The sequence below is a fragment of the Lithobates pipiens genome, unplaced genomic scaffold (genome assembly GCF_037356315.1).
Source record: "Lithobates pipiens isolate NorthernLeopardFrog02 unplaced genomic scaffold, aLitPip1_a1.2 Scaffold_16, whole genome shotgun sequence".
In the NCBI taxonomy this organism is placed as follows: Eukaryota; Metazoa; Chordata; class Amphibia; order Anura; family Ranidae; genus Lithobates; species Lithobates pipiens.
Window position 1 is genome coordinate 314640300 of NW_027507748.1, and position 12432 is coordinate 314652731.

Here is a 12432-nt window from a genome sequence, read left to right on the forward strand (position 1 = left end):
GGGAAGAATAGGTGAGGGGAAGGGGAAGATTAGAATAAAGAGGGGAGAAAGAAGGAGTGGGGGAAAGAAGACGGGGAGGGAAAGGAGGGGGGGGGGGAGATAGTAAAGGAAAGAAAGGGATAGGGAGGAAAGATGAGGGTGGGAGAAAACTGGAGGGGAACCAGCCGGGAATAAGATAGGAAAGGATGGGGGGCGGATAAAGGAAAGGAAATTAATGTGATACAGAGTAGTGTGATGTAAAGATCCCACAAATAAGTAAGGTGTGGTAAAGAAAAGGGGAAGGGTGATATGTGACTATCATGATAAAATTAAAGGGTAATGCTATTTTTGCTGAAGTAAATTCTATTGTTGAAAGAGATATTTTTAATGCCATACATTTATTGGGGTTTATCTCTAATCCTGATATATTAGTGAATTTGTTAAGAATGGCAAAGAGATTAGGGACTGAAACTTAGTGGGATGATAGAAACTATAAAATATCTTTAAGCATATTTTATGCTAATATCTGCCTAATTCAATTCCAGTGATAGTTGGACCTAGCCTGAGGTATTGATCTAAAGGTTCTATTAACAGGGCAAATAATGAGGAGGAAAGTGGGCAGCCCTGGCGTGTACCTCTTTCTATATTGAAATATTCTGATTTGTAACCTGCATATTTCACATAAGCTTGAGGCTTATTATAGAGTGCTGCTGTCCAATTAGTGAAGTGGGGGTCAAATCCCCATTTCTGGACAGTGTGATGTAAATAAGGCCAGGTTACTGAATGAAAGGCTTTTTTAATGTCAAGAAAAAGGAAGCATGCGGGAATGCTTCGTGTTCTGGCTATATGCGCCAAAAGAACAGCTTGATCATTATGTATCAGTTTGCAAATGATCTTATTGAGAAGTGTTGCTAAGATTTTTGCTAGAATTTTAATACCTTGATTCAAAAGAGAAATGGGATGAAAGTTCATGCAGGATGTGTTATCCCAATGAGGCTTAGTGATCATACATATAATTGATAATAAGGATTCACATCTAAAGGAATAACCTTCTAGTAGAGTATTAAATGCATCTGCTAGGATAGGAGAGAGAGTTTCAGAATAGCCATCTGGGCCAGGCCTTTTGTTTAGTTTTAGTTATTTTATAATTTTCAAAACATCTGCTATTGTTATATGTTCTTCAAGTACGTTTCTTTGAGTGTGTGTTAGTACAGAAAGGCTTAATTTAGAGACTAGAGGCTATCAGCTTCAGTTTGATTGAATTCTTTTGATGTTGAGTATAATGAAGATAAATACGTATGGAATTTTTGAACAATTTTAAAAGGATTGCTAGTGTAGTTGTTATTTGATAGTTTAAGTCAGATAGGTTTGGATTGTTTGTCAATAAATTTCAGTGCACGTGCCAATAAGGTGTTAGGCTTGTTTGATTTCATATAGAAAGCATGTTTTGATCTGCGTAAGGATTTGTCAGCAGATTCTGTTAGGGATAAATCATATTCCGTTCTGGTCTTTTCTAATTGTATTTTTGCAGTTGATGTGGGATTATTTTGGAAAGTTGTAAAGGCTTTATTAAAATCAATTTCTAGTTTACATGCTAGAATTTTACTTTCTTGTTTAGTCAGTGCCATTTGTCATTGAATTACTCCGCACAACACAGGTTTGTGTGCTTCTCATAAGGTAAGCAGAGAAATGTTTGGATTATTTTATATTCTAAATAATATTTAATAACTTGTTAAATGTTTAGGCAATAGGATGGGTTTTTAAGTATAATGTCCGGGAGATACCATGTTAGGTCAAGGGCTTTAGGGATAGAGGAGGATATAGTTGTATAAACTGTGTTATGATCTGACCAGGGAATGGGAATTATGCTAGATTTGAGTACTTCAGGTATCATAGCTGTAGTTAGAAATATGTGATCAATATGGGTGGAGTGGGTGTGAGTAGTAAGTATAGCATTTTTTGGTCAAATTGCATTCTCTCCATGAATCTACTAAAGTGTATCGGGAGAGTAACTGAGAAAATGATTGATTACTCGAATTACGGGAATGAATATAAGTAAACTCATCTAGAAATGGGAGGAGGACTTGGAGTCACCACATATGATAATTTTTCCCATTTTGTGGGTATTTACCACTTGTAATAGATGTGATAAGAAGGGTATTAACTGTTTATTTGGAGCATGATACTACCGTAACTGCATTGTCCATGATATGACCAGTGAGAATTAGACATCGCCACTCAGGGACTTTCATTTCTGACTGAATGATGAATGGGGTAGAGCAATGAAAGGCTATAAGGGTTCCTCTCTTTTTGGCCTTAGCTGAGGCTGTAAATACTTTTGGGTAAAAAGGGCTCATATACTTAGGAGTATATTTCACTGTAAAGTGAGTTTCCTGTAAGCATATTATGTGAGCCTTCTTGGCTTTAAAGGAACGGAATGCTTTACCTCTTTTCTGTGGTATGTTGATTCCCTGAACATCCAGGGAAAGAATGTTTAAAGGTGCCATGGTATATGATCTAAAAGGTAGTACATACCAATACCTGTTTATGTCTGACTGGATGAATCAACCCGTGTGGACACGAAGAGAAAAAGGAACCAGTATTGTCAGAAGTATAGAAAAGACTGAAAAAACTGAGAATATGAGAGGAAAAGTTAATTGAGATACAAAATATCTTATTTTAAGATATAAAGTTTTCCCATGATGGGGGAAATAATCCACCATCAGGGGAGGTAGAACCATCACCCTTTACCCACATATTATGAGTGGGGAAAATGAGCAAGGCAGATTGGGGTGCACTAAATGTCTGTGTGCAGAAGAAAAGCCCTAATAATATTACTGAAGACTGAATAATCATTAATACTAAAATTAGTACAAATATAACCTGCTAGGTATTAGATAATACTAATCCTAGAACTTTTGAAGAAAAAGTGAAAAGAAAAAATAAATGAAATAAATTTAAGGCTTAATTGGCCCATTTTCACACATTTTCATTTTCATGTCTGGTTGGACTAAAAAGGGCTAAGGTCGGGACTATATCCAACTATATGTTGAAAGGTGAGAAAAAAAAAGGGGAGGTGTACCCTTTCTTTGGTATAATAAAGAATCAATAGGATATCATATATAATAACCATTAAATATTTACAGGATAAGACCACACCAATGATCCCTTACTGACTCTATTAAGATGTTCATGTTATAATCAAACAGGATATTAATCATAGATAATAATTTTGTGAATAAAGTAAGACCTTTGTATATATCTTGAACAATGGAGGATTATGTGACTATTATTATAATAATTGAACATTTATTAGGGATCATAAATTATTAGTCAAGCAGTTATAAGGTAAAGCCTGAGTTATGGCTATACATTTTGTTATAGAGTAGATGTCAAAAAACAAAAAAACAAAAAATATATATTTTAAGATATATGCATATATACATACAAACATATATACGAATACACACGCTCATACACTTACATACATATAGACTCACACTCATACAGCAGCATGTATATATGCATACACAAATACCCAAGATTATTCACTCTAGCATACAACTTGGGTGAAGTATTTCTATATATTGCATAAATTTAAATAAACATATGGATTCTGCTTCTGAGTTTAAATAAATGAGGAGGAGAGTGACTATGATCTATGTGTTAACAGATCACGGTATCTTCTTTTCTATTCAGTCCATTACGTCTTCTTTTTCTTGAGGTTGGTAGTCAAAGTGGCTTCTTTTGTGAGAGTGGAGATGTTTTCCATTATTTTTTTGAGGATTTCGTAGTGTTTTGTGAAGAGGATGATGCTGATCTTCTGGTATTGGGAGTAGATTCCACTAGATATAGATCTTGTAAGGGTTGCTGTAATTCTTCTGCTGATCTACACATGTATTTAGAGCCTTGGTATGCTAAATGGATGGAGAACGGGAACCCCCATTGGTAGATTATGTGTCTATTTTGTAATGTCAAAAGCTGGGGTTTCATTGCACGGCATTTGGTAATAGTGAGTTGAGAAAGGTCAACAAATAATTGGTACTTATGTCCCTGGAAAGATAAATCATTTATTTCCCTAGTTGCTGCCAGTAATTGTTCCTTTGTGCAGTGAAATTGAATTATGGTAGATTGTAAATCTGTTACTGACTCTGGTATGCCTCTGATGTAAAGGTTGTAGCGCCTGGCTCTATTTTCATAATCTTCCGATTTAGATTGTAAGGTTCAATTTTCCTATTTAAGATTTTCCAGTTCAACCATGTGATCCTGTGCTGAATTCTCTATCTCATCTACTCTGATCTCTAGCACTTCTGTGTGGTTATTAGGGATGAGCTTAGTGTTCGAGTCGAACATACGTTCGACTCGAACATCGGCTGTTCGCCCGTTCGGCGAATTCTGAACGTTATAGGCCGTTCGCGCCAAATTCGCGTGGCGCTCACGGCCCACAATGCACTGCGTCATCGCAGTGCATTGCTGGCTCATGATTGGCCAAGCATGCACTGTGACCCCACATGCTTGGCCAATCACAGCGCCAGCAGCGAGGAGAGCCATGATTGGCCACAGGCAGGATGCCTGTGGCCAATCATAGCTCAAGCTGTGTAGTACACGCCCCACACTATATAAGGCCACCAGCGCGGCGGCCTAGTGTAGTGTGTTGGCGTCTGAAGCAGTTAGTGGGTGTTCTGTGTACCTTCAATACAGTACACACCGATCGTTATCGGACGATTTTCAATCTTGCTCTTCTGTAGTGGTTGTTGTCTGTGTGCCCTGACCGCAGTATACACCGCTATATTCACCTCACCTATATAGCTAGTGATCTATCTTTTATAATAGAGCTTGCAGTCAGTAGTGTTAGGAGCTTGTGCGTGCTGTCTGCGTGCTCTGTACCCAGTACACACCGCTATATCCACCTACATAGCTCTTCTCTATTTGAGCCCACTTGCCATCTGCAGGAGTTATTGGAAGTTGTGTGTGCCTCCAGTACAGCACAGTATACATCTGTATATACCCCTTTATCTCTGGTGTTCTATAATAAAGGCATCTGCAGGAGTTAGTGGGTTTTTTGTGCCTCCAGCACCATATACACCTGTATCTACCCTTTATTGCTGTTCTCTAATAGAGGCATCTGCAGGGCTTAGTGGGTGTTGTGTGACTCCATTACACTGCTGTTTTACCCAACTCCCTTCAGGCCATTACCATGTCTCGAAGGCCAGCAAGGAGAGGCAGACAGGCGCGAGCCGATAAAAGAGGGCAAGCAGGCTCTGTGTCTAGAGACAACAGTGCTGGTCGTGGACGCGGTGCATTGTCATCAGCACGTGGCCATGGGACACGCTTGTCCTTCTTTTCGGCAGCTGGACATGTTGAACCACAACATGCCAACGATTTGGTAGAGTGGATGACCAAGCCCTCTTCATCCTCCTCATCCTCTCTCACCCAGTCTCAGGGTACTAGCAAAGCAGCTGCCAACGCATCGTCTTCCCTCCTCTCAATGTCATCATCAGTGACTCCTTCCCTAGACCCACCACGTCCTCCTGAGGAGTCTCCTGAACTCTTTGAGCACAGTGTTGGGTACATGCTCCAGGAGGATGCCCAGTGTTTTGTGGGCTCTGATGATGACACTCAGCTAGAGGAAGGCAGTAGCGTGAGCGCAGAGAGAGGGGATGCTCAAGAAGGACAGCAATCTGGCAGTCATGTTCCACAAGCTGCAGTATACTGCCAGGTTTGCTACAGCGATGAAGAGGGAGGGGATGATGAGGGCACTGACTCCACGTGGGTGCCTGGCAGGAGAGAGGAGGAGGAGGAGGAGGCACATGTCCAACGAGGCAGGATGCCCTCCGGGGGGCCAGCTTAGGGGCAGCACACCGACTGAATCACACCGCAGAGCTCCGCCTGTGCAGGGCGCTGCCTCTGCGCGTTATTCTAAAAGTTCTTTGGTGTGGGCCTTTTTTGAGACGAGTGCATCAGATCGCACCGCTGCTATTTGCAACATATGTCTCAAGCGTATCTCGCGTGGCCAAAACATCAGCCGCTTGGGCACCACATGCTTGACCAGACATATGTTGACCTGCCATGCAGCTCGTTGGCAAGCGTACCTCAAAGACCCACACCAAAGAACAAAGCGGACCTCTCCTTGCTCCTCATCAGCTGGCATCTCCAACCCCACTAGACCTTCAGTCCTCTCTGAAACCTGCTCTGAGAGGAATGAAGGTGTAGAATTAGGTGTGTCACAGCCAAGTGCTTCCGGGAACTCTGCTAACGGTACACCCACGTCCGATTAATAGAAGGCAAATGTCCCTGCCCCAGCTGCTGGACCGGCGAAAGAAGTTCACTCCCAGCCATCCACATGCCCAGCGGTTGAATGATAGCTTGGCTAAATTGCTAGCACTTCAACTGCTGCCTTTTCAGTTGGTAGACTCGGCCCCCTTCCATGAGTTTGTACAATGTGCGGTTCCTCAGTGGCAGGTCCCCAAATGCCACTTTTTCTCACGGAAGGCGATTCCGGCTCTCTACCGGCATGTAGAAGGCAATGTCCTTGCCTCGCTGGACAGGGCGGTCAGCGGTAAGGTGCATATTACCGCTGACTCATGGTCCAGCAGGCATGGACAGGGACGTTACCTGTCTTTCACGGCCCATTGGGTCACTCTTCTGGCAGCTTGGAAGGATGCAGGACAAGGTGCAGTAGTGTTGGAGGTTGTTCCGCCACCACGCCTCCAAAATGCTACTATTGGTTGTGACACACCTCTCTCCTCCACCCCCTCCTCTTCTTCTTCCTCCATGGCCTCTTCCAGTGCTCTGTCTTCAGAACCAGCGGTGCTCCGTAGGCGTACCAGGGGCTACGCAAGTACGCAGGCAAAACGATGCCATGCCATGCTTGCGCTGGTTTGTTTGGGGGACAGGAGCCACACTGGGGCGGATGTTTTGTCAGCTCTGCAGGGGCAGGCCGAGAGGTGGTTGACGCCATGCCAGCTTAAGCCAGGAATGGTGGTTTATGACAATGGCACCAACCTCCTCTCAGCCCTCCGACAGGGACAACTGACCCATGTGCCCTGTGTAGCTCACGTCCTTAACCTGGTGGTGCAGCGGTTCTTGGACGGGTACCCCGGCTTACAGGATGTCCTGAAGCAGGCCAGGAAAGTCTGTGTGCATTTCCGCCGATCATTTAATGCCTGTGCTCGGCTGGCTGAGCTCCAAAAGGAGTTGAACCTGCCCAAGAACCGCCTTATATGTGACATGCCCACCAGGTGGAACTCAACATTGGCCATGCTGCAGCGGCTGCACACGCAGCAGAGGGCCATCAATGAGTACCTGTGCGACTACGGCACCAGGACAGGGTCAGGGGAGCTCGGTTTTTTCTCACCACGCCAGTGGGGCATGATCAGGGATGCATGCACTGTCCTGTCACCGTTTGAGGAGGCCACAAGGATGGTGAGCAGTGACAGTGCATGCATCAGTGACACTGTACCTCTTGTCCACCTCTTGGAGCATACGCTGCGTGGAATAATGGACAGGGCACTTGAGGCAGAACAGAGGCAGGAAGAGAAGGACTTCCTTGCCTCTCAAGGCCCCCTTTATCCAGACAGTGTTCCTGCTGTGCCACCCATCACACAGGATGAGGAGGAGGAGGAGGAGGATGATTGTGTCAGCATGGAGGTGGAGGCTGGCACTCAGCAGCAGCAGCAGTCTTGTAGGGATGATTTACAGTCCCAAGAAACACGTGGACTTGTACGTGGCTGGGAGAAGGTAGCTGCGGATCATGTTGCCCTTAGTGACCCAGAGGACTCCGGACCGAATGCCTCAGCTAACCTACGCTGCATGGCCTCCCTGATCCTGCAAAGCCTGCGGAAGGATCCTCGTATTCTTCGGATCAAGGAGAGGGACCATTACTGGCTGGCCACTCTCCTTGATCCACGGTACAAGGGTAAGGTTGCCGACCTTATCTTGCCATTGCAGAGGGAGCAGAGGATGAGACATCTCCGGGAGGCCTTGCAGAAAGGTCTGTGCAACGCGTTCCCAGAGACTGGGAGGTTACAAACTCCTGGTCCTGGACAACGTGTTGCTGAGGCATCGGTCAGAAGGAGCGGTGGAGAAGGTGGCCGTCTGACTGATGCTTTCAGACAATTTTTTAGTCCGCAGCCCCAAGGTATGATCGGTTCCAGCAACCACCGCCAGCGTCTGATTTACATGGTGCAGGAATACCTAGGGGCAAGGTCAGACTTGGACACCTTTCCCACCGAAAATCCTCTGGTTTACTGGGTCTTGAGGATGGATCACTGGCCAGAGCTTGCACAGTATGCAATTGAGCTACTGGCCTGTCCTGCATCCAGCGTTCTTTCGGAACGCACCTTCAGTGCTGCTGGTGGCTTTGTTACCGATCACAGGGTGCGCCTGTCCACCGACTCAGTTGATCGACTGACCTTCATCAAGATGAATCAGTCTTGGATCACCCACAGCTACGAAGCACCTGAAGCTGATGTAACCGAATAATTTTTTTTGAAATATCACATCCCTTCAAGACTGCCTATGCTGATGCTGAGTGACTGTCATGTTATGTTGATTGTCTATCCTCTTCCTCCTCCGCTGATATGTTGGAAGAACATTTCTGGATCTGGTTGATGCCATCAGCCCAATTTTTCTGCCCCTGTTTAACAGGGGCGTTTAAGTACAATTTTTGATGCAATGCTTTGCAGCAGGGCTAATTCCTGCAATAAAACTAGAGTATATGGGAGAGGTTGCAGTGTTGTGGCACCAGCACCAGTGCCATCAGCCCAATTTTTCTGCCCCTGTTTAACAGGGACATGTAATTACAATTCTTGATATAATATTTCACAGGAGGGCCCGTTCCTGTGCCCACCCAGAGTAACTGTGAGGACTTATAGTGTTGTGGCACCAGCACCACAACCACCAAAGGTCAATTTTTCTACCACTGTTTAACAATGGCATGTAATTACAATTCTTGATATAATCGTTCACAGCAGGGCGCTCCAGCGCCCAGCAAGAGTCACTTTGAGGGCTTACAATGTTGTGGCAAAACCAACACCTTGTTCCGCCATTTCTGCAGAGCATATAGGGCAGGCCCCTACTTTCAAACATCCAACTTACAAACATCTCCTACTTCCTACGGAAGGAGACAACAGCAAGTTAGATGAAAAAAGATAGACGACAAAACAAATTATACAGGGGTGATAACCCTTCCCTATGTTTTCCAAAAAGCTTAAAAATAGTTTTTTTGACTGGAGCTACACTTTAAAAATGTACCAGTTGAAAATTACAAACAGATTCAACTTAACACAACAAAACTACACAGTCCCTGTCTTGTTTGCACTGCCTGTATACTGCTGTTCTGAGTATATAGGGCCTGGGGGCCACACGCATTTCCTTTTTTTAATATGGGTACAGGGTTCCCCTTGATATGCGTACAAGACCCAAAGGGGCTGGTAATGGGCAGGGAGGGCTACCCATGCCATTTTTCTCAATGGTTTTCAACCATATTGCAGGAACCAGATATAACATTAAAACCGCAAGCAGTTTTCAATGATGTTATTTCTGTTTAATGTCATTTTGTGCAGGGACTGTTCTAAATACGGGAAACACGTGGCACTTCACAGGCATACTACAGACACCCCCCAGGCACCATATTTAAAGGAATATTTCACATTTTTTTTCACTTTAATCATCATTAAAATTAGTGCTCCCGCCAAAACGGCCATTTTTAAAAACATTTTAGGCATTGACCCATGTCCCCTGGGGCAAGAGCCAGGTCCCCAAACCCTTTTTAGGACAGTATCTTGCATATTAGTCGTTAAAATTAGCACTTTTAATTTCGAACGTTTGAGTCCCATAGACGTCAATGGGGTTCTAAAGTTCGTTCGAATTTGGGGTCCGTTCGAAAGTTCCGGTGCGAACCGAACCGGGGGGTGTTCGGCTCATCCCTTGTGGTTACCCAGCTCCCTTATTTCTTTTGTGAGGCTATTTGTAATATGATCTGATGTTTGCCTCAGAGCTTTATGGACAATTTTTTCAAATTGTCTTAAAGCGGGAGTAAACCCGCTGGCGATTTTTTTTTTTTCTGACCTGCAAGGGAAAAGTCATCATCTTACTGGATATTTTAAATGTGGGAAATGCCAGATATGCAATCTTAATAAATGTAAATCTATAAAAATCTGTGACTTTTCACTCAGCATCTCCTCAAAGAACTATACGGTCAAACCTCATTACGTGGTATACCTACTCCAATGCCTTTGCGGGTGTCAGAAACCGTGAATCAGACCAAGACAGAAGTACAATTAAATCACACTTGTTTATTAATATTAAATAAAAAGGTAAATGGAGTAAGCATAGTCAAAGCATAGCCAATGTCCCGTATAACCAGATCGAGTAGTCAGCCAGTCCAGAGTTCAATAACCAGATTGGGTAATCAGCCAGGCCAGAAGTCAGGGATCCAAGTGGAGCAACAGCAAACAGGATAAGGAGCCAGAAGGGATGTCAGCAAGCCAGTCTTTATGCAGGAGATGGTTTCTTGTGATGTGACCAAGGCGAAGGCAGAGATGAAGTGAGCCGGACAGCTTTAAGTAGGCAGGTCAGACGAGCAAGATCAGGAACAGCTGGGTAACTGTGGAGAGATATGAGAGCTGGCAATTAGCCAACAGCTGAGCAGCCAGCCCAGAGAAGGAAGGGCTAAGTTAGCCCTGACAGTAACCCCTGCTCAATGACTCCTCTCCCTCGGAGGGCAACCGGGCTTGAGGGGAAAACGTCTTTGGAACTCGCGGAGGAGGACAGGGGCATGTACGTCCGAGGATGAAACCCAGGAGCGTTCCTCCGGACCATACCCCTTCCAATGCACCAGGTACTGTATGCGCCCACGGAACCTATGGTAGTCAACAATGGATTGTACCACATACTCCTCATGGTTCTCAAACTGAATAGGATGAGGACATGGCACTGAGGTGGTAAATCGATTGCAGACCAACAGTTTCAATAAGGATACATGAAACACATTTGAGATACTAGGAGGAAGGTCCAACGCGTAAGCCACTGGGTTAATCCTGCGAAGGATAGGGAAAGGCCCAATAAACCGAGGTGCAAACTTCAGAGAGGGAACACAAAGCCGGAGGTTGCGAGATAACAGCCCGACCCTGTCCCCAACCTGGTAAGAAGGTGCAGGCAGGCGTCTGCGGTCAGCATTGAGTCTGTACCTATCATTAGCAAGAAGCAAAGCCTCCTTGACTTGTACCCAAGTGGAACGAAGACCACAGAGATGCTCCTCTAACGCAGGAAGGTTGGAAACCATAATTCGCCATAAATGGAGACAATCAGGAGGCAGAATTCAAGTCACTGTTGTGAGCAAACTCTGCCCAAGGTAATAGGTCTGACCAGTTATGGTGTCAGAAATATAGCAACGTAGGTATTGCTCCAAGGACTGATTGGATTGAAAACAAGCTGGATTCCCAACTGTGCACAAAAGGCTCGCCAGAACCGGGAGACAAACTGACTGCCCCTGTCCAAGACAATCACCTTTGGTAGCCCATGTAAACTAAACATCTTCCGAGCAAAAATGGAATCCAGTTCCTTAGAGGTAGGCAACTTCTTAAGTGGAATACAATGGCACATATTTGAGAACTGGTCAACCACCACAAGGATAACAGTGTTGCCTTGGGAGTTGGCCAACTCCACAATGAAATCCATTGACAGGTGGGTCCAGGGACTCTCTCCATTGGGTATGGGTTGTAGGAGGTCGGAAGGTGTCGTGGAGTCCTACTCTGAGCACACACAGAGCAGGCAGCTACAAAGGCAGTAATATCAGCCCGTAGACTAGGCCACCAGAATTGATGGGAAGTGGCCCAAATGAGTTTATTCTTCCCAGGATGGCCAGCTGCCTTGGAAGAATGGTAAGTCTGGAGCACGGCAGTATGGAGACTCTCTGGGACAAAGCAGTGGTCAAAAGGTTTCTCAGGAGGAGCATGGACATGAGCAGCAAGAATTTTGTCACCCAAAGGAGAAGTAAGACTGGTGCGAACCATAGCTAAGATACGATCAGGAGGAATCACCGAAACTGACTCCGACTTGGAAGTGGAGGAAAATTATCGTGACAAGGCATCAGCCCTTCCATTCTTAGTGCCGGGTAAGAATGAGACAATGTAATTAAAACTCAACAAGAAAAGAGCCCATCGCGCCCTTCTGGGAGAGAGGCGCTTAGCCTCAGACAAGAATGTAAGATTCTTATGGTCAGTAAGAATAAGAACGGGCACAGTGGTACCTTCAAGGAGATGTCTCCATTCTTTCAGGGCTAAAATGATCGCCAACAGCTCTTGGTCACCAATCTCATAATTGCACTCAGCAGGTGACAATTTCTTGGAAAAGTAGCCACACGGATGCATAGCACTCTCAGATTTAGGAAGTTGAGACAGAAGGACGCCAACTCCAGTCTCAGAAGCATCAACTTCTAGGATAAAAGGC